This window comes from Callithrix jacchus, chromosome 2, assembly GCF_049354715.1.
Source record: "Callithrix jacchus isolate 240 chromosome 2, calJac240_pri, whole genome shotgun sequence".
Taxonomy (NCBI): Eukaryota; Metazoa; Chordata; class Mammalia; order Primates; family Cebidae; genus Callithrix; species Callithrix jacchus.
Genome location: NC_133503.1, coordinates 193,740,058 through 193,763,086, shown reverse-complemented (window position 1 = coordinate 193,763,086; position 23,029 = coordinate 193,740,058). Strand labels below are relative to the sequence as shown.

At 38.6% G+C, this 23,029-nt stretch overlaps 1 protein-coding gene and 1 pseudogene across 16 annotated transcripts in view; one reads left to right on the top strand and one right to left on the bottom strand.

Annotated features, from left to right (window-relative positions):
• CTNND2 (catenin delta 2) overlaps window positions 1–23,029 on the bottom strand; it is a 967,235-nt gene that overhangs the window by 867,195 nt on the left and 77,011 nt on the right. The window lies entirely within an intron of this gene.
• On the top strand, window positions 8,474–9,293 carry LOC108588381 (L-lactate dehydrogenase B chain pseudogene; annotated as a pseudogene).

Below are 23,029 nucleotides of genomic sequence, written 5' to 3'. Positions count from 1 at the left end.
ATCATATTTCTGGGTAAGAGGTCAGTTTTAAGTAGATCCAAATAGCTTTCTATTCTTTTATAACTGCAAGACTGGAAAGCATCCTAAGGCTGACATGGCATGACCCCTATTTATCTTCCCATCTTCTTAGTCCACACACTCCCCCGTAGCAGACACCGTGGAGTTCACCCAGCATCAACCCCTTTTCCATCCCATTTGTCAGTGGCCGTGAGTTTTGCATTGAATTGGTTGGCCACCACACTGAGGCAGTGATGGGCTGTTACCCCAGGTCTAAACAAATCCAAGCAGGTTGTTTGATTTCAGGAAAATAACAGTAAAGCTGAGCACTTTTGTTTGATGACTAAATTTAAAAGGTTCCTTTCTCCAAACAATGTATTTGAAAATGTGAGATCCAAACACAGTAGCCTTTGTTTTCAGATAAGGGAAGACAGCCTGCCATCAAGCTGACTCTTAGGAAAAAACACAGTGCAAGGAATCACGCAAAAAAGTTCCTGGAGCCCCCCTCAAAGCATGACTAAAGCCATGATGCCAGGATACGTCTCTATCAAACAAAAAAGTCTCACCATTAATTCTGTGTTCTTTCCTGCTTTGTGTAACCAAACGGAACCCAGACTACCACCCCACCACACACATATTCATCACATACACCACAATATACTCATATACTTGTGTGTGTTTTAGAATCTGATTTGTACAGTCACGCACTGCATATGGATTTCAGTCAATGATGGACCACATATATCAAAGTAGTCTCATAATATTAGAATACCATTTTTGCTGTACCTTTGCTATGCTGAGATATGCAAAAACTTACCACTGTGTTACAACTGCCTACAGTATTCAATACAGTAGTATGCTGCACGGATTTGTAGCCTAGGAGCAATGGGCTACATAGGCTGTACAGCACTTGTGTGTAAGCACACTCTGCAATGTTCGCACCATGATGCAGTGCCTCATGATGCATTTCTCAGAATGTATTCCAATCCTTAAGCAGGGTAGGAATTAACCACGTTCTTCTAGAACAAAGTGAAATAGTATAGCTGTGCCTCAGCAATGTGAATCCTGGAATACTTTCACAATCTGATGTGATCTCTGTTAATTTATTTTTTTCATTTCAGAAGCCTGAATAAAACTTCTCCTACCACTTGTTATAGAAATATATTCAACCGTTTCTCCTCATAATTTGGTCCAGTATGAAGTGAAATGTGTATCCGAATATTGTTAGCAACCAGCATTTTTCATGATACATATATCTCGTTTTATGTCAACATCAACCTTTTAAAAGAGTCCACATCTGTTTTAAAACAAAAAACATTTATTTATTTACTTATTTAAAACTTCTGTAGAGACAGGGTCTCGCTACGTTGCCCACGCTGGGCTCAAACTCCTGGCCTCAAGCGATCCTTCTGCCTCGACCTCCCAAAGCACTGGGATTAAAGACATAAGTACCCGACTCAGCCTAGAACATTTAAATCAGCATGCATGTAAATGAAAAATGAAGAAGACATTAAAATGCAGCTATAATTTTCATGCTTTACCACACAGCACTGATGGGCACCCTTTTAATACTCCAGGTAAATCCTCTAACAATCTATATAATGACTTGAGAACCATAATCTATTACAACTACCATGATGACTAATAGAATGAGGCTATTATTTTAATTTAGATGTCTTTCTTTAATGTGTATTTTGTACCTGACATATATTTTCATCATCTATGTAATAACATTTAGTTTATGTATCTATTATTTCTAGCATATGTCATTTTAATAATAATGAAACTCAAATCTTCAAAGTTCAATTAATTTGTACCTAAAACATATTAAATCATACCAATGTATATTTTTTACATGAATATAAAATGCATCTGAATATAAAATTTTATCTTATAAAATCCTACATACATATAAAATGCATTTGAAATGGAGTATATCTTTGTGTATCTACAGAGAGCAATCAGGAATCTCATATATAAAAGTGAAGACATCTTGACATTACAGAACTTTGAGTCCCCATTGGACAAGCCTCTAATGAAAAGATGTGGTAGAGGACAGCAGTTTGAGCCCACATGAGTGGGATATCACTGAGGGATGAATTAAGGCTGTAACAGACTGCTAGTTTAAAGAGTTCTATAACACTAAGGCAGATCTGTCTACAATTTACTTTAGCGTTTGCAAGAAATGGTGACAGTACATGGGCTGGCCAGGTTAGAGAGCTGCAAAGCACATGGGGAAAAGGAAAGTGAGTGGCTCCCAGCCAGCTAAAACGGGAAAGCCAGACAGCAAAGAGCCACTGCTGGTTATGGCGAAGCTACTCTGAATTATATCCAAACTGCAGTTTTTAATGGACAAGTATCAGGGCTCTTGCTAGCAATCCCTAGGTTTCACTCTGAATAGGACACTGCAATGTTGCCTAAAGATAAATCTTTCTCTAGTTGACAAAATAAAACATCAAATAAAAGGATAGCAGAATAGCAATATATTTCCAGTTTGAGACTACAATATAGATTGTTGTATGACAGATTTCTAAACAAGGTAAAGAAGTTGATATTTCCATTATCATGATCAACAGGAGCTAAGTTATAATTGGCCATAGCAGATTTAATAGGTTCATAGTTTAGAAGTAAATGCTATTTAAAGAACTTATTTTTAAGATCTTTTATTTTGTAAGATTCTCATTAGTTAGAATTTTGTGGATACCAGGATCCAACTTGCTAAAGGAATTATATCTATAAATTAAATCTAAACATACAAATCCCTACAAAATAGAAGTTCATTAAGAGATGAGAGATATCTCTAAGAAGTAATATATAGGCAGATATAGAAATTTTGAGGAAACTGTCATGAATAAAATGAAAATAAAAAAGGAGTTTAATTCAAAAACCACAGAGAAATTAGAAGTTTCTGTACCAGTGAATTAAAATTAACATTAATGCAAAATTTTCACCTATTTTACTTACTTAACACGTTGAACTTGTAGAAAACCCTGCCATAATTACACCTACTTTTAGAATTATAATAATAGCAAAAGCTTATATGAAAGACGTCATTTAATAAATTCTGTTTTAACCAATCGACAGTTATCAATTAATTTTATCTTATAAAATTCTTAGGAGACTTAAACTGAGTTTTATGATTTATGATCATGATCAGTTGTTCTCTAGGCTACATAAACAACATTAATGGATTAGAAATCCCAAGGGTTTTTTTCTATGTAATTCTATTAAGTAGTAACTACTACACACTGTTGCACAAAACCAGTGGTATTTCATGATAGATTTCGTCAAATCAAGTATGCCATTCAAGTAATAGCACTTCTGCCAGCAGTTTGTTAATATAACAGGATGAAGAATGTTGTGTAGGCATTTCAGCAAAAGCCCAAACAGGTTCACATTCTCAGGAGCACAGCTGAGAGTAGCGACCATCAGCTTCCCCAAGACTTGCTAACAGGTCAAGAATACAGACACCTCCAGGACTTGCTAGCAAATGACAGATCTGGTCCTTCTAACTTCGGGGGAACAGAGAAAAGGCTCTTCCCCATCATCTCACGTCACTGATAAGGTCTCCGCGATACTCACTGAGATGCATGGGGCGCCTGTGAGCAACGACACAGCATCTCCTTGTCCCCTGTTGCCAGCTGAGCTGCAGAGCCCATGAGTCCACTCTAGCATCCAGCACAGAGCACAGCTAGAACACTCTTGTGAGAACCTGGCAAGAGACCCTGGACCTGGGAGACTCTCATGCACCTGGGGGCTGGCACTTGCCTCCTGTCTGGAGAAAGCACCCATGCAGTGTGGAGCAGCCATGATGTGCAGGGTGAGGAGAGATCATGAGAATAGATTAAGCTCCTTTCTTTCCTGAGATAAGTAAATGAGGATAGAGCTCCCACTGGCTACCTAAACAACACAAAAGAGAACTGAGCTTGAACTTTTTGCAGAGATCCTGTCCCCAAGGGCTACCTGCTGGGACAAGGAGACTACTGAAACAAGATATGGTTGGGAGGCCTTTTGTGCATGGGCAGTTTGAGAGAGGGGGTCCCCAAGACTTTATTACCATGCAAACTACATGCATCCGGGGTCTGTGCAGAACCTCGGAAAAATACATGGAGGCACTTCCATCCACATCTGGGATGCCTGTGGTCGGCTGGTATTAGTATAATTGTTTTTCCCTAAGGCCCTCTCCCCTTGCTCCAGCACCAGAGAAGCCAAGTGGACAGCAGGTGGGGGAGAGAAGAGGGAGACAGGGGAGGAGCTGGGGAGAGAGCGAGTTACTAGCACTTGAGTAAGCCAGAGCCAGCAGGGTTAGCATAACACCAACACAACTCCATTTCCCATGGGTCCAGCCAACTGGAGGGAATGAGAAAGGAAGGACAGCGGCAAAGGGGAGGGGACAGCTCTGAGGGGCAGCTGTGGTGGAAATTTTGGGTCAGATGAAACTTAATACATAAAAGCCCTGTGGCTGTTCAAATGAGACTGTTTTTACATGTGGAAGGGCGTCTCCATGCTCTGTCTCCACAGGTTGGGGGTGATGGGATGCGAGTCCACTCGCGAAGCGGAAAACTACGGTTCAGCTCGATCAGGGCTCAGGATTTATGTTGAACAGCAGCAGAAGCATATTCTTAACACTTAAGAAAAACACGATTATAAAAGAAAAAAATGAATACTTGGAAAGAAGCACATAATCTGATTCGGAAATGGCAGATACAGACTCAGTTACAACTCCATGCAAAACACTCTCAGGGGAGTTTCAAAATGCGATGAAGGGAAGTTATATATTATGAGGTGTTTTCTTTTTCCTGTTCTCCATTCAAATCAAAACCACACCTTATCTTTCTTTCCAGAGCCTAGAAGTGTCATTCATTTGGTAGTCTCTATAATACATACTTACTAATAAAACGATGTTGTATTAGTAATGTATTATTTATTAATGTTTTATTAGTTTTTAGTAATTTATTAGTTTTATTAGTAACTTATTAATTACTAATGTTTTATTACTAATTTATTATTTTATTTGTGATTTATTAGTAATTTTTATTACTAATAAAACAATGTTTTATTAGTAATTTATTATTATTTATTAATAATTAGAAACCAATTATTAATAATCTTGTAAAGGAAGGAAGGAAGGAAGGAAACACACAGAGATGGAAAGAAGGACATTTATTGATTATGACATGTCTAGACATTGTCATAAGGGCTTTGACATTAACATGGTAATGCCCATGAATTCATTAATTAACTAAAAGCATCAACTCACATAGTGGTAATATCAGTGCACAGTGTTTACGTCACAAAGCTGATGACTGGAGGACTTCCACTGAACCAAGCAGCCTGGCTCCTGTGAATGCATTTTTTTTTTTTGGGGGGGACAAAGTCTCACTGTCTCCTAGACTGAAGTACAAATGGTGTGATCTTGGCTCACTGCAACCCCTGACTCTCAGGTTCAACCAATTTTCCTGCCTCAGCCTCCCAAGTAGCTGGGACTATAGGTGCCCACCACCATGCCCAGCTAATTTATGTATATTTAGTAAAGATGGGGTTTCACTATGTTGGTCAGGCTTGTCTTGAACTCCTGACCTCAAGTGATCTGCCCACTGCAGCCTCCCAAAGTGCTGGGATTACCAGCGTTAGCCACCGTGCACTGCCCTGTATGTGCATTCTTAACCTATATGCTCTGTTGTATCCAAGTGGCAAAAAAATACTGGACTAAGCAAATTAAATAAGAGTACACCAAAGAGTCTACCTAAGACAGCATATGTCACACATCCACAAGGAAAAGCTCCTCTGCCAGCTAACATGGAGCCCTCCCGGTCAGTAACCTACATGGGAAACTTTGGTTTTGGATTATAGTGGGTTTCCTCTCCTAAGCAACAAGTTGCGGCTGTGGAGGTGACGAGCGGAGGGAACCACACACCATGTGTCTCAAAGACCTACTTGTTTTCAGAACCTGTTAAGAGACTAATAAGTAGGTTTTACAATTCTTTCTTTCTTCTTAGATTGTGGGTTTCTGGCAGGCGGGGCTGTGCTTTGCTCCTTGATCTGTACAGTTGAAATTCAATATATATTTCATTAATATTAAACCTGGCTTTGTAAATGTGACAGCACTTTTGGAAGCTGAGGTGGGAGGACCACTGGAGGTCAGGAGTTCGAAAGCAGCCTGGCCAATGTGGTAAAACCCCGTATCTACTAAAAATATAAAAATTAGCCAGGAGTGGTGGCGGGAGTCTAATTCCAGGTACTCAGGAGGCTGAGGCAGGAGAATCCCTTAAGGCCAGGAGGCAGAGGTTGCAGTGAGCTGAGATCATGCCACTGTATTCCAGCCTGGGTGACAGAGCAAGATACCATTTAAAAAAAAAGAAAGAAAGAAGATATATGAAATTTAAAAGAAACAAAAACCTCTTTTGATTTTCTTAATGAAGAAAACCCTGCAAAACCTTAAGTAATTTTCTTTCCTGACACTTATGGGGATGCAAGACTACACCCATGGACCCACCTCTGTTCAGGCTCAGTAGCTGTGACAGCAGCGACTAGGATGTCACTATTTTCCTCTCTTTTTGGGTCTTCCCAAAGACATACTTCAGAGTGGGAACAGTAAAGCAAATAATTCAAACAGCTGCCAGCTGGGGAAACCTCACAATCTCTCCTGTCCCTACGGTTAGGGTCAAGGCATATTCCCTGCAGAGTCCTTAAGACAGAAGGTGTGGTCAATCTTCAGGAGGTTGGGATAGTCTAGGCCCAAGTAAACTTTGCTGCCTCTTTTACCACACAGTCCCTTTGCCAGGGGCATGGAAATACTCTTGGCAAACTCTCCAGGAATGGCCTCAGCAGAATCCTGGGCCCTGTCTTGGAAGTTTATGACATTCTCTGCTATGGAGTTCTCAAGGTAGCACAGGAGCTTTAAACATAGGCCTGCACACTGCCTGCAACAGTCTCAGAAGGTATGTTAGTGATTCTCCTCTTGCAAGCTGGCATGCAAGCAAGCTCTTCTCTGACAGCTAAAGGAAGAGCCCTCAGCAGCACTCAGCCTTTGGCTTTCTCCTGTGTTCTAATCCCTGTCTTTCAGGACTTGTGGTTGAAATAGTGGACACAGGGTTGCATGTCTGAATGCCTGCTTCCCCCATGTTTGTATCCCCTCTTTTCAACACTGTCGAGGAAAGAAAATGTGAGCCCCTTGGTACTTTCTGTCTGAGATGGACTCAGATATAAAACTATAGCCTAACCTGTTAATCGTGGTTACTAACATGGTCTATGGGAGGTAAAGGAATATGGAAAATCCTGTTCTAACGGCACATCCCATGGCATTTGTGCATCTGTCATGTGAAAGGGTTAAGAATGGTAACTTCAGATCCAAAGCTGCCTCTTTACCATGGGCAATATCCCATATTTCATTCCATGGGACTATAAACCTTAAGGCTCAGACTTAGAAGAAGAATGGTGCCAGGGAACACAACTGCAGGTGAAAATTAAAATGCAGTACTTTAATAGTTAGAAAATAGTATCCGTGTTGCATTGACTTCTACTCCAAAATTAATAGAATGCCCTGTATTCACACTTCAGAGTTAACTCTACGGTGAATTAGTAAAATGACAATGGTCCCAGCTCACAAACTAAGATGTGCTCATGAAGAGTTTTACATATTAAAATGAAATTCTCTTGACTGCTTACCCTACATTAAAAAGATTTCCTTTATGACAGTTTACACAACTATTCCATATCAGATTATTTTTTCCTACACAGACTGTAATTAATGTGCCGCTTTGATAGGAGGTCTCCTGCTAACGCAGAACTCAGTAATTGTTGCTCTATGTCTGTTAAACAAGTTGAGAAAATTCTTTGAGGCTTCAGGTACTGCACAATGTGGGTTTTAAAAGGTGCTCATGTCTGCACTTAAAGTAATGAAAGATTCATTGCATCCCACCAACTAATCAGCAATTGTCTGATACTACTAGGATTATCATGGTAGCAGAAATTATTTTTAATGATAAATTAAGCTTTCAGAGGGATTGACAATTCACAAACTAGACACCATTGGTCAAACTACTAATGTCCATGGTATTCTTTGATGATGTCTTCCATGTATTATGAAACATCACATCTTTAATTCACATTGATTTTCTGGTAAAGAATATTACTTCCTCCAAATATTAGCAAAATACAATTGTCTGTTCCTTAAACTCTGACTTTTAACATGCAATATATCTACATATAATCTAATACTCACTTGTCATAACTTTTTGAATGATAAACTTATAAGTGTCATATTATGTAAATTTTTATTTTAAAAGAAGCATAGGGAAACACTGAGATCTAGCTGATGTTACATAAAGTATTTAAATATGTCATGTGTACAGTGTACTTCGCTTCACAACTTACTCTGAAAGCACCAACAATGGATTGATGGAAGAGGAAAGAAACGGTGCTTCTCCACCTGATTGTTAAAGTGGTCTCCAGAGCCTTCTCTCTCCTGTGCAAAATGGCAACTCTTAAGGAAAAACTCATTGCACCAGTTGTGGAAGAGAGGCAACAGTCCCAAACAATAGGATCACTGTAGTGGGTGTTGGACAAGTTGGTATGGCGTGAGCTATCAGCATTCTGGAAAAGTCTCTGGCTGATGAACTTACTCTTGTGCATGTTTGGAAGATATTCATTATTCCTCAGATAGTCAAGTACAGTCCTGACTGCATCATAGTTGTGGTTTCCAGCCCAGTGAACATTCATACATATGTTACTTGGAAACTAAGTGAATTACCCAAACACTATGCAATTGGAAGTGGATGTAATATGGATTCTGCTAGATTTCGCTACCTTATGGCTGAAAATCTTGGCATTCATCCCAGCATCTGCCATGAATGGATTCTGGGAGAACATGGCAACTCAAGTGTGGCTGTGTGGAGTGGCGTGAATGTGGCAGGTGTTTTTCTCCAGGAATCGAATCCAGATATGGGAACTGACAATGATAGTGAAAATTGGAAGGAAGTGCATAAGACGGTGGTTGAAAGTGCCTATGAAGTCATCAAGCTAAAAGGATATACCAACTTGGCTATTGGATTAAATGTGGCTGATCTTACTGAATCCATGTTAAAAAATCGATCCAAGATTCATCCCATGTCAGCAACGGGAAAGGGGATGTACGGCACCGAGAATGAAGTCTTCCTGAGCCTTCCATGTATCCTCAATGCCCAGGGATTCACCAGTGTTATTAACCAGAAGCCAAAGGATGATGAGAGGTTGCTCAGCTCAAGAAAAGTACAGATACCCTGTGGGACATCCAGAAGGACCTAAAAGCTCTGTGACTGCTGAGCTCTAGGCTGTAGAAGTTTCAAGACTACAACGGAATTAATTCTGAGCCTTTAGTTTTCATCCACGAATATGGATCTCAGTTTGCTCTGATCTTCTTCAATATGTCAATTTGGGCTCACAGAATCAAAAGCCTATGCTTGGTTTAATGCTTGCAATATCAGTTCTTGAACAAATAAAATTAACTATTGCAGTGTGAAAAAAAATGGCAAAGTGTATTGATACATGAAAGACTTCATAGAACAAATTATTACCTGCAGAATCTAGGTGGGGAATGGTTGTTCACTGTCCAATTCTTTGAACATTTCTGTAGCTTTGAGGTTTTTCATAATAAAATGCTGGGAAATTTATACCAAATTCTTCATGAAAATTGAAAGAGTTAAATCAAAAAGACATTTCATCTGATCCTGAACTTTACAGTCTCTTCAAATGACCTGTTGGTCAACCCCTATGTCAGTTCTAGACTGTTCCAACTTTCCTGACTTCTTCATAGGAAGACCTATCACCTGGCAGGCTGTCTTCCCCACTGTAAATCACTTTCAGAAATTACTTCTGAGAGAAGTGTCAATGGCAATGGCTTATAATCAGTATGAGAGATATTTAAATTAGCTTTATCAATTAGAAGTATAGGCATTTCTATCTAGCTGAGAAAAACTAAATCAATTCTGATTTCATTTACTAGTGAATTATTTTAACAGTTTAATTTAGTACTCCATATGCTGAAACCATTTCCTAATAAACTATCAGCCCAGCAAGTGTGTCCCCCAAATAAGAAAACTACACATTCAGTTTAGTAAGAATATATTCAGAGTTTTCCATCAATAAAACAGGATTCCTCATTCTTTAAGTAATGACATGCATAATAATAATAAACTCCATTTTATGTAGCAATTATTATGTAGTAGTACTATATTAAGTGCATTATTTTTATTATATTATGTACAGTGTAAAAACTATCAAATAGAATGTCAATGTTATCTTCATTAGAAAAAGAAGGACTTGAGACTCAGAGATATAAAGTTAATGACAGAGCAGGACTGTGAACAAAATCATATCTTGGCCTTTCTGTTATACCCCTTCCATTAATGTTGCAGTAACTGTCTATTGGTCTGTACCTCCAATGCTATGTTTTGGAGAGTTGTCATAGATTATGGCACAATTGAGAAGAAGTTTTAGTGACATGGTAAAAACAATGAGCAGTGTATGAGTTTCAAATTATTCAAAGCAATTTTATGATAAAGGATTTTAGTTACTCCAACCATATATTCAAACAACATATGGTATGTGTAACAAATGAGTAGTTTATTATAGTAGGCAGTCTCAAAGACAGTCCCAAATAATTTCCATATCCTGGTATTCATGGTCTTCTCCTTGAATAAATTCACTGTAACCACACAACAACATTGATGGGATTATCATTTCCACAATGAAGTTACAAAACACTGTGATTTCCATATTGATAGTAGTCCCTCTCTGGTGGTGTTTGACTTTCACACTTTGATAAAGTAAACTGACACATTGGAGAGATCAGCATGGCAAGGAAATGAAGGAGGCCTCTGACCAAAAGACAGTTAGAATATAAAGACCTGAGTCCAACAATTTATGAGGAACTCAGTGCTGCTAACAACCACTAGGTGAGAATGGAGGTGGATCCTTCCAAGATCTACAGGAGACTGTAGATCGTGATTCAGGCCTTGTGAGAGATCAGGAAACAGAGAATCCATCTAAGCCATGTCCAGATTCCTTACACACAGAAACCATAAGATAATAAATGTATGTCACTATAGATCACTAAGTTTTAGGGTATATTTGTTATGTAAAAATAGATAACTAAAATATTCAATTGCCAATGTTAAAATTACTCAATTTATTGGCTGGGCACAGTGGCTCACCGTGTAATCCCAGCACTTTGGGTGGCCAAGGTGGGCGGATCAGGAGGTCAGGCATTCGAGACCAGCCTGGCCAAAATGGTGAAATCCCATCTTTACTAAAAATACAAAAATTAGCCAGGTGTGGTGGTGCTTGCCTGTAGTCTCAGCTACTCAGGAAGCCGAGTCAGGAGAATTGCATGAATCTGGGAAGCGGAGGTTACAGTGAGCCAAGATTGCACCACTGCACTCCAGCCTGGGTGACAGAGTGAAACTTCACCTCAAAAAAAAATTTACTCAATTATTGTAGCCATTGATAATTTAACTCCAAATTCCTTGAACTCATATTCTGTGCATACTTTTAATATTCATGTCAAAAATTCAAATATATATTCAACAGTAATGAGAATTATATTCAGAAGTAAAACACTTAATAAAATATGAATTAAGAATCTGCACATGGTAAAGATTTCAAGTTCTGACACTTTGAATCTACCAAAAGACAAATGAAAAGATCAAATTAAACAAAACCACTAATGATGCATGCAATTTTTTCCAATTAATGAGCTTTTGGATTTGCGCTGGGTGTGCATTGGGAGGATTACTACAGTCAATCATGAATTGTATTGACTCAAATTTGTTCTCAAATATTTTCAAAGAAAATGTCTCATTATTTATTTTTTAGCTTGATTCTGAAAGTGTTACAGCCACTGTTATAGAAACACACTGGTGGCCAACCCAAATTATTAATCACTGAGGATATTTTCATTGCTGAATAATGATAAAAATGTCAATATCAGTCATTATAAAACATTCAAATTTTTAGCTGTTATGCAGCTCATTTTCATTAGCCAAATTGATGGTATATGCTATACTTTTTCACATAACATTTTTAAGGCAATGTTCTCACATTAGTAAATTTAAAGGAAAGGTATTATTCATGCTATGTAAAAGATTTGGAGGCCATTAGGTACCATGGTAATACCATATTGTACAGTACTACTTTAAAATCAAGTCTTGAGAAAATGTTATGAATTTCATTGAGGGAAATGCTTACAATAAAAAGTATAATATCAAATGTGAAGTTCAGCTGGGCACAGTGGGTCACACCTGTAATCCCAGCTACTCAGTTGGTAGGGGAATCACTTGAACCAGGGAGGTGAAGGTTGTAGTGAGTCAAGATTGAGCCACTGTATTCCAGCTTAGGCAACAGAATGTCTCAAAAAAAAAAAAAAAAAAAAAAAAAGAAAGAAAGAAAGAAAGAAAAGAAAATGGTGAAGCTCAATTTCAATACTGATTTTAAAAATTAAACGTTTAAAAAGTTTTTAGACTTCTTGTTGCCATGTCCGTTAGTATCCATCCAGGTCAAAAATAAGTGAGTTATACATAAATACTGTATTGGCCAATGAGAATCCATATCAGAAACATCCACAGTATTAGAGTTAAAAATTCAATCAACAAGTATAAAATACAACCCTCTTCTCTACACCTTTGCTATAGAAAACAAAGGCATTAAAGGAGTGTCAGCAATTTTTTTTTTTTTGAGATGGAGTTTTGCTCTTGTTACCCAGGCTGGAGTGCAATGGTGTGATATCAGCTCACCTCAACCTCCGCTTCCTGGGTTCAGGCAATTCTCCTGCCTCAGCCTCCTTAGTAGCTGGGATTACAGGCACCTGCCACCATGCTCAGCTAATTTCTTGTATTTTTAGTAAAGACGAGGTTTCACCACGTTGACTAGGATGGCATCGATCTCTTGACCTCATGATCCACCCGCCTTGGCCTCCCAAAGTGCTGGGATTACAGGTGTGAGCCACCACGCCTGGCCAGCAAATGTTTTACTTCAGGCCTGATGCAGGAGACAGCAGTGGCAGTGGTGGAAGCAAAAAGTGTGTGCCCCTTAAGGAGGGAGATGGGAAAGAAATCCTCCAACACACCATGAGGAAGTAGGAAAAATTCATAGCTTTAGGCTAAAGGGTAGAGGCAAAAGCAATCTGCCTCTAACTGAAGGGGAACCTTTAGAGCTCTAGAGTGACACAAAGCAGAAGTCAGCTACTATTAGGAGAGGTACAGAAAACTGTCTTCTACCCAAGATAAATCAGAGATGTCAAAGAGGTTCTAAACCTTAGACCTAGGAGAATAGGTTCTGTAAGACTAAATCTAGACTTGGAGAATCCTTCTGGCAGCCACCATGTGTAACACTGAATAATAAGCCACAACCCTTTACCTCTGAGGAAGGACAAATATACAGAGAAAGACACCCTTCTGTGGAGCACATAATCAGATACTGTGTAAGACTGAGAATAGGGTGACAGTATTCTGAACAATCCTCTGTTACCCCAAGCAGAGTAGGGGAACAATCATAGCCATAAGATAATCAGAGTGCATCACTGTACCCATTTGAGCCTGTAGTGAACTGAGGATAACACTAGCCACAACAAAACCCAACACAGCTAAAATACTCATTACTGACTTATCCTCCCCAACACTATGACTCCCATTTCCGGAGGTATACTGTATTTACCTTTGATTTTGCTGTTCTTCCACAAACACAAAAAGGAAAAAAAACTACCAAGAAATGAAATAATAAATATTCAGATTCAGAAATTACACAGGTATTGAAACTATCATGTAGGAACTTTAAAAGAACTACAATTAATATAGAAAAGGTAGAGACATGCATGAAGTCATGGGAATATAAGCAAATAAATAGAACTATAAAGTATGAAAAACTTATGAAAAATGTGAAAGTAAAAACACAGAGCTAAAAAGTACCTTAAGCAGGCTTATCAGCACAACAGAGATGAAAAAATGAACAGTGAATTTAAAGATAACTCAATACAGGATTATCTTTAAAATGAATGAAAAAAATTAAACAGGGCATGCAAGAATTGTGGGACAGTACTAAGAAGTCTAACCTATGGGCAAGTGGACTCCCAGAAGAAGAGGAGAGAATGAGACAGAAGAACTATGTGAAGAAATAATTCCTGGGAAATCCTTGCTGGGAATTTCCAAAGTAAATCAAAAAGAGACAACAAATCAAAGACTATTAGAGAATATTATTATTATAAATTGCTTTTGCTGAAAATCAAAGATAACCTTATGATGGAAGACAGAATAAAAAGAGAAAGAAACATTACTTGCAGAGGATCAAAGGTAAGAATTAAGCAGATTTTTCCCTTGAAATTATGACAAAGAACAATGATGCAACACTTTAAAAGGCTGAAAGAAGAGATCGATAGATTCAAGATGGTGCAGTAAGAACAACTCAGGCTTGCAGCTCTCAGTGAAGGCTCAGAGGGTGAGTCAAAACCGCATTTCCAGATGAATCTTTGTTGCCCACAGAAGGGGAAAATTCCCAGGTGTAGGAGAGACATGGGATGCCAGCGCAGCTGTTTCAGCTGGCGGGGCCACTCGGCCAGTGCCGCAGCGCAGCGGCACTTTGCCCACACCGCACAAAACGCACTGGTCTGGGTGCCCTGTTAAACTGGCAATCAGAGACTTGGGAGGGCAGATTAGCATATCCATCTGATTAAACGGGACTTGGACAGTGAGCCAGACCAGGAGATTCCTGGGAAGCGGCGTTTGAGCGAGTGCAGTGGATTGCTGCATGGGAAATCACACAGATCCCAGTGCCCTATCAGCAGGTGATTGAAACACCTGAGAGAGAGTCAACCTTTCAACTTAAAAAAAAAAAAGTACTCTGAAGTGGGGAGCCAGGTGATCAGGCTCAGAGGGTTTCACCCCCTCAGGAACAAACAAAACGGCAATTCGAAACGCTCGGGGATGAGAGTTTCACTGCGGGCACAGCTGAACCCAGGATGGTGCAGCTTGGTGGGGGAGGGGCGTCCGCCATTACCGAGGTAATCTGCCCCTACTGAGGTACACTCCCATTACTGACGCAGCCTGCCGTTGTCGAGGCAACCCGCCATAACAGAGAGACTCTGCCACAGGGCGGAGCCCGCAGTAGCAGGGCAGAACCATGCCAGCAGGGCGGAGCCTCAGCAGGCAAATATTGACTAGACTACCTCCTGCCTGGGCAGCATAGCGCGACAGATACTCATAAAGATAGCCCTAACTACCTGAGACAGAGCATCTGAGGAAAAAAGGGGGTTTTATGAGTTCTGCTGCAGCAGACTTAAACGTATCAGCCTAACAGCCCCGAAAGAACAATGAAGCTCACAGATCAGCACTTGAGCTCCTATAAAGTTCAGACTGTCTCCTCAAGAAGCTCCCTGACCCCTGTACATCCAAAGAGTCACCTCAAAAAGGACTAATCACACTGACATTTGGTGGGCATCATTCTGGGACAAAGATAGCAGCAGAAGAAACTGGTAGCATCCCTCACTGTTCTGTAGCTGCTACAGGTGTACCCCAGACAAGCAGGGCCTGGAGTGGACCTCAGCAGTCTTACAGCAGAGGGGCTAGACTGGTAGAAGGAAAACCAAGTAACAGAAATACTTCATCATCAACAATCTGGGTGTCCACTCAGAGACCCAATCAAAAAGTCAGCAACTAATCAGAAGACAGGTGGATAAATCCACAAAGATGGGAAGACCAGCACAAAAAAAAAAAAAGGAAAACACCCCAAACCAAAACACCTTGCCTCCTACAAAGGACCAAAACTCCTCACCAGTAAGGGAACAAAGCTGGACGGAGAATGAGTGTGACAAAATGATGGAATCAGACTTCAGAAGGTGGGTAATGAGAAACTTTCGTGAGCTAAAAGAACCTAGTTTCTTTGCATGTTCTAAATCAATGCAAAGAAACTAAGAACCTAGAAAAAAGATTTGAAAAAAGATTCGAGAAAATGATAACAAGAATGGACAACTTAGAGAGGAATATGAATGAATTGAAGGAGCTGAAAAACACAACACAAGAACTACGCAAAGCATGCACAAGTTTCAACAGCCGAATTGACCAAGAAGAAAGAGTATCAGAAGTCGAAGATCAACTCAATGACATAAAACAAGAAACCAAGATTAGAGAAAAAAAAGGAAAAAAGGAATGAACAAAGTCTCCAAGAAATGTGGGACTACGTAGAGACCTAACCTACGTTTGATAGGTGTACCAGAATGCGACGAAGAGAATCAATCCAAGCTGGAAAATACTCTTCAGGATATTATCCAGGAAAATTTCCCCAACCTAGCAAGGCAGGCCAATATTCAAATCAAGGAAATACAGAGAACACCACAAAGATATTCCGCAAGAAGAGCAACCACAAGGCACATAATCCTCAGATTCACCAGGGTTGAAATGAAGGAGAAAATACTAAGGGCAGCCAGAGAGAAAGGTCGGGTCACCCACAAAGGGAAGCCCATCAGACTCCCAGCAGATCTCTCGGCAGAAACCCTACAAGCCTGAAGAGTGTGGGGGCCAATATTCAACATCCTTAAAGAAAAGAACTTTCAACCCAGAATTTAATATCCAGCCAAACTAAGCTTCATAAGTGAAGAAAAAACCCTTTGCAAACAAGCAAGTACGCAGAGGATTTTGTCATCACCAGGCCTGCTTTACAAGAGCTCTTAAAAGAGGCACTACACATAGAAAAAAACAACCAGTACCAGCCATTCCAAAAACACACCAAATGCTAAAAAGCATCAACAAAATGAAGAATCTCCATCAGCTAACGGGCAAAACACTCAGCTAGCATCAAAATGGCAGTATCAAATTCAAACATAATCATATTAACCCTAAATGTAAACAAGCTAAATGCACCAATCAAAAGACACAGACTGGCATAAAAATCCAAAACCCATCGGTGTGCTGTATCCAGGAAACCCATCTCACATGCAAGGATACACAAAGGCTCAAAATAAAGGGATGGAGGATGATTTACCAAGTAAATGGAGAGCAAAAAAAAAAAAAAAAACAGGAGTTGCAATTCTCATCTCTGATAAAATAGACTTTAAAGCAACAAAGATCAAAAGAGACAAAGAAGGTCATTACATAATGGTAAAAGGATCGATACAACAAGAAGAGCTAATGATCCTAAATATATATGGACCCAATACAGGAGCACCCAAATATATAAAGCAAGTTCTTAATGACTTACAAAGAGACTTAGACTTCCACACAATAATAGTGGGAAATTTTAACACTCCACTGTCAATATTAGACAGATCAACCAGACAGAAAATTAACAAGGATATCCAGGGCATGAACTCAGACTGGAAACAAGCAAACCTCATAGACATTTACAGAACTCTCCACTCCAAATCCACAGAACATACATTCTTCTCAGCACCACATGACACCTACTCTAAAATTGACCACATAATTGGAAGTAAAGCACTCCTCAGCAAATGCAAAAGAACGGAAATCATAACAAACAGTCTCTCAGACCATAGTGCAATCAAGTTAGAACTCAGAATTCAGAAACTAACTCAGAACCGCACAGCTTCATGGAAACTGAACAACTGGCTCTTGAATGTTGACTGTATAAACAATGAAATGAAGGCAGAAATAAAGAAGTTCTTCGAAACCAACAAGAATGAAGACACAACATACCAGAATCTCTGAGACACATTTAAAGCAGTCTCCAGAGGAAAGTATATAGAAATAAGTGCCCATATGAGAAGAGTGGAGAGATCCAAAATTGACACCGTATCGTCAAAATTGAAAGAGCTAGAGGAGCAAGATAAAAAAACTCAAAACCTAGCAGAAGACAAGAAATAACTGAGATCAGAGAAGAACTGAAGGAGATAGAGATACGAAAAACCCTTTAAAAAATAAACAAATCTCAAGAGATCGAGACCATCCTGGTAAACATGGTGAAAACCTGTCTCTACTAAAAATACAAAAAATTAGCTGGGCATGGTGGCACGTGCCTATAATCCCGGCTACTCAGGAGGCTGAGGCAGGAGAATTGCCTGAACCCAGGAGGCGGAGGTTGCAGTGAGCCGAGATAACGCCATTGCACTCCAGCCTGGGTAACAAGAGCGAAACTCCGTCTCAAAAAAAAAATCAACAAATCCAAGAGCTGGTTTTTTGAAAAGATCAACAAAATAGACAGACCACTAGCCAGACTGATAAAAAAGAAAATAGAGAACAACCAAATAGATGCAATAAAAAATGATAAAGTGGAAATCACCACAGATTCCACAGAAATCAAACCATCATCAGAGAATATTAAAAACAACTCTACGCACATAAATTAGTAAACCTTGAAGAAATAGATGAATTCCTGGACACCTGTGTCCTCCCAAGCCTAAACCAGGAGGAAGCCAAAACTATGAATAGACCAATAACAAGGTCTGAAGCCGAGGCAGCAATTAAGAGCCTACGACACAAAAAAAGCCCAGGTCCAGAGGGGTTCACAGCCAAATTCTACCAGACACACAAAGAGGAGCTGGTACCATTCCTTCTGAAACTATTCCAAATAATCCAAAAAGAGAAAATCCTTCCCAAATCATGTTATGAGACCAACATCATTCTGATACGAAACCCAGCAGAGACTCAACATAAAAGAAAACTTCAGGCCAATATCCATGATGAACATAGATGCAGAAATCTTCAATAAAATACTGGCAAGCCAATTGCAACAGCACATCAAAAAACTTATCCATCATTATCAAGTAGAATTCATCCTGGGGAGGCAAGTCTGGTTCAACATACACAAGTCTATAAATGTAATTCAACCCCTTAAACAGTACCAAAAACAAAAACCACATGATTATCTCAATTGACACAGAGAAGGCATTCGACAAAATTCAGCAGCCCTTTATGCTAAAAACCCTCAATAAACTCGGTATCGATGGAGCATTTCTCAAAGTAATATAAGCTATTTACAACAAACCAACAGGCAATATCATACTGAATGGGCAAAAACTAGAAGCATTCCCTTTGAAATCCGACACTAGACAAGGATGCCCTCTTTCACCACTCCTATTCAATATAGTTCTGGAAGTGCTAGCCAGAGCAATTAGGCAAGAAAAAGAAATAAAGGGTATTCAAATAGGAAAGGTGGAAGCCAAATTGCCTCTATTTGCAGATGACATGATAGTATACCTAGAAGACCCCATCACCTCAGCCCAAAAACTCCTGAAACTGATAAGCAACTTCAGCAAAGTCTCAGGATACAAAATCAATGTGCAAAAATCACAAGCATTCCTATAAACCAATAACAGACTTAAGGAAGCCAAATCAAGAACGAACTGCCATTCACAATTGCTACAAAAAGAATAAAATACCTAGGAATACAACTCACAAGGAACGTAAGGGACCTTTTCAAGGAAAACTACAAATCACTGCTCAATGAAATAAGAGAGGACACAAACAGATGGAGAAACATTCCATGTTCATGGTTAGGAAGAATTAATATCGTAAAAATGGCTATACTGCCCAAAGTAATTTACAGAATCAATGCTATCCCCATCAAGCTACCATTGACTTTCTTCACAGAACTGGAAAAAACCACCATGAACTTCATATGGAGCCAAGAGAGAGTCCACATAGCCAAGCCAATTCTAAGCAAAAGGAACACAGCAGGGGGCATCACACCACTGGACTTCAAACTATACTACAAGGCTACAGTAATCAAATCAGCATGGTACTGGTACCAAAACAGAGATATAGACCAATGGAACAGAACAGAGGCATCGGAGGCAACATAACATATCTACAACCATACAATCTTTGATAAACCTGACAAAAACAAGCAATGGGGAAAGGATTCCCTGTTTAATAAATGGTGTTGGGAAAACTGGCTAGCCATGTGCAGAAAGCAGAAACTGGACCCCTTCCTGACACCTTACACTAAAATTAACTCCAGATGGATTAAAGACTTAAACATAAAACCTGGCACCATAAAAACCCTAGAAGAAAATCTAGGCAAAACCATTCAGGACATAGGAGTAGGCAAGGACTTCATGAACAAAACACCAAAAGCATTGGCAACAAAAGCCAAAATAGACAAATGGGACCTAATGAAACTCCACAGCTTCTGCATGGCAAAAGAAACAGTCACTAGAGTGAATCGGCAACCAACAGAATGGGAAAAAATTTTTGCAGTTTACCCATCTGACAAAGGGCTGATATCCAGGATTTACAATGAACTCAAACAGATTTACAGGAAAAAAACAAACAAGCCCATTCAAAAGTGGGCAAAGGATATGAACAGACACTTTACAAAAGAAGACATATATGAGGCCAACAAACATATAAAAAAATGCTCATCGTCACTGGTCATTAGAGAGATGCAAATCAAAACCACATTGAGATACCATCTCACAGCAGTTAGAATGGTGATCATTAAAAAATCTGGAGACAACAGATGCTGGAGAGGATGTGGAGAAATAGGAACACTTTTACACTGTTGGTGGGAGTGTAAATTAGTTCAACCATTGTGGAAGACAGTGTGGAGATTCCTCAAGGCCTTAGAAATAGAAATTCCATTTGACCCAGCAATCCCATTAGTGGGTATATATCCAAAGGACTATAAATCATTCTACTATAAGGACACCTGCACACGAATGTTCATTGCAGCACTGTTTACAATAGCAAAGACCTGGAACCAACCCAAATGCCCATCGATGATAGACTGGATTGGGAAAATGTGGCACATATACACCATGGAATATTATGCAGCAATCAAAAATGATGAGTTCGTGTCCTTTGTAGGGACATGGTTGAATCTGGAGAAAATTATTTTCAGTAAACTGACACAAGAACAGAAAATGAAATACCGCATATTCTCACTCATAGGCGGGTGAGGAAAAATGAGAACACATGGACACGGGGAAGGGAGTACTACACACTGGGGTCTATTGGGGGAATAGGGGAGGGACAGTGGTGGGGGGGAGCTGGGGAGGGATAGCCTGGGGAGAAATAGCAAATGTGGGTGAAGGGGTGGAAGGCAGCAAAACACACTGCCATGTGTGTACCTGTGCAACTATCTTGCATGTTCTGCACATGTACCCCAAAACCTAAAATGCAATAAAAAAAAGATTGTTTATAAAATAAAAAAAAAGGCTGAGAGAAAAATATGTCAACTAGGAATTCTGTAACTAGTGGAAACAAATACTAAAATAAATCAACAATAAAAATAAATTAAAACTTTTTCAGGAAACAAATGCTGAGCCATTTTCTTGCCAACAGACATGCAATGTAAAGCATAATAAGGGAAATTTTACAGAAAAAAATATGATGACAATAGTAAATCTAAATACACACAAAGAAAGGAAGACTAGTAGAAATAGTAAAAGTTAAGATAAAGAAAAAAAGTTTTTTTAAATTATTTAATCATTTAAAAAGATAACATTGACATAAGCAAAAATAACTAATTTTGTGAATTTTACAACATATGTAGGAAAAATATCATAGTTCAGATTCTGAGAGAGACAAAACAGATTTATACTGCGGTAACTTCCTTACAGTATATGATGAGGTGCAATATAATTTGCAGTAGACAGTAAATCTTATACAAACACACAGTAAACCCTAGGTTTTCCTACTAGGTAAAAATAAAAGAAAGAGCTATGACTAAAAGCCGATAGTGGATATAAAGCAATACTTTAAAACTCAATCCAAAAGAATGGAGAAACTTTCAGGGAAAATATAACACAATGATCAAAATTATTGATGTAAACCCAAAATACAATAGTCACATGAAATGCACATGAATTAAATATTACCAAATAAAAAGCAGAGATTGTTATATTACATTTAAAAAGTGATATCCAATCTCATGTGGTAAACATAAAGCCAGATTTCAATATAATACAAAAAGATAAATTAAAAGTAAAAAGACAGAAAATTATACTATCAAACACCACTCAAAAGAAATCCAGAGTAGCTACATCAGACATGACCGACTTCAAACAAAAAAACAATTACAAAGACTAATGATAGAGGAGTCCGTTCATCAGGACATAAGAATACAATCTACATATTCATACATCATTATCCAAAATATGTAATACACAATGTATACAAAAGAAGAAAAAGACAAAATCCATATTCATTGTTGGAGAATTAAGTATGTCCCTCTCAATAGTTGATAAAAGCAGCAGACAGAAAATTGGTGAGTATAAGAGTCCTACACAACTGTATCAATGAACATGATGTCATTGACATTAATGAAACATTCCACACAAAAATAGCAGAATAAATATTAAAGGACACATGGACATTGATAAAGATAGATCATATTTAGTAACATAAATGAAGTATCAATAAATTTACCATAAGTAAAATCCAACAAAATAGTCCCTCTAAACAAAATGAAGTTAAGTTTGGAATTAACAACATAAAGACATGTGAAATATCCTTAAATGTATGAAAATCAAAAACTCAAGTGTAAATAACTCATGGGCTGTCAAAGAAGAAAGTCAGAGAGATTACAAAATATTTTAAAACTGAATAAAAACACAATATACCACAATATGTGGGACTCACTTAAACCACTGCAATGAGCAAAACGTGCTGCCTTAAATCCTATTGTAATAAAGCCAGAAAGACTGCAACTCAAGAATCTAAACTTCTACCCTTAAAGAAGAAGAAAAAAAGCAAATAAGATGCAAAGTAACAATAATGAATAAAACAAAGATAGAAATCAATGAAGTTGAGAAAAGGAAAATAATAGAAAAAAATCCATGGAATAAAAAATGCACATTCTCTGAAAACAATAAAATTGATACATCATTAGACACATCAAGAAAAAGAGAAAACAAAATACTGAAGTCAGGGAAAAGTAAAACATCACTACAAGAACTAAAGACATTAAAAGAAAAATAAGGAATTATTATTAACACTTTTATGCCAATTAACTTTGATAACACAGATAAAACTGCAAACTCCTTCACCCAAAGAAAGCATACAATTTGCTTCAAAGGTGAATACTGCCAAATATTTTTAAAGAAATTATA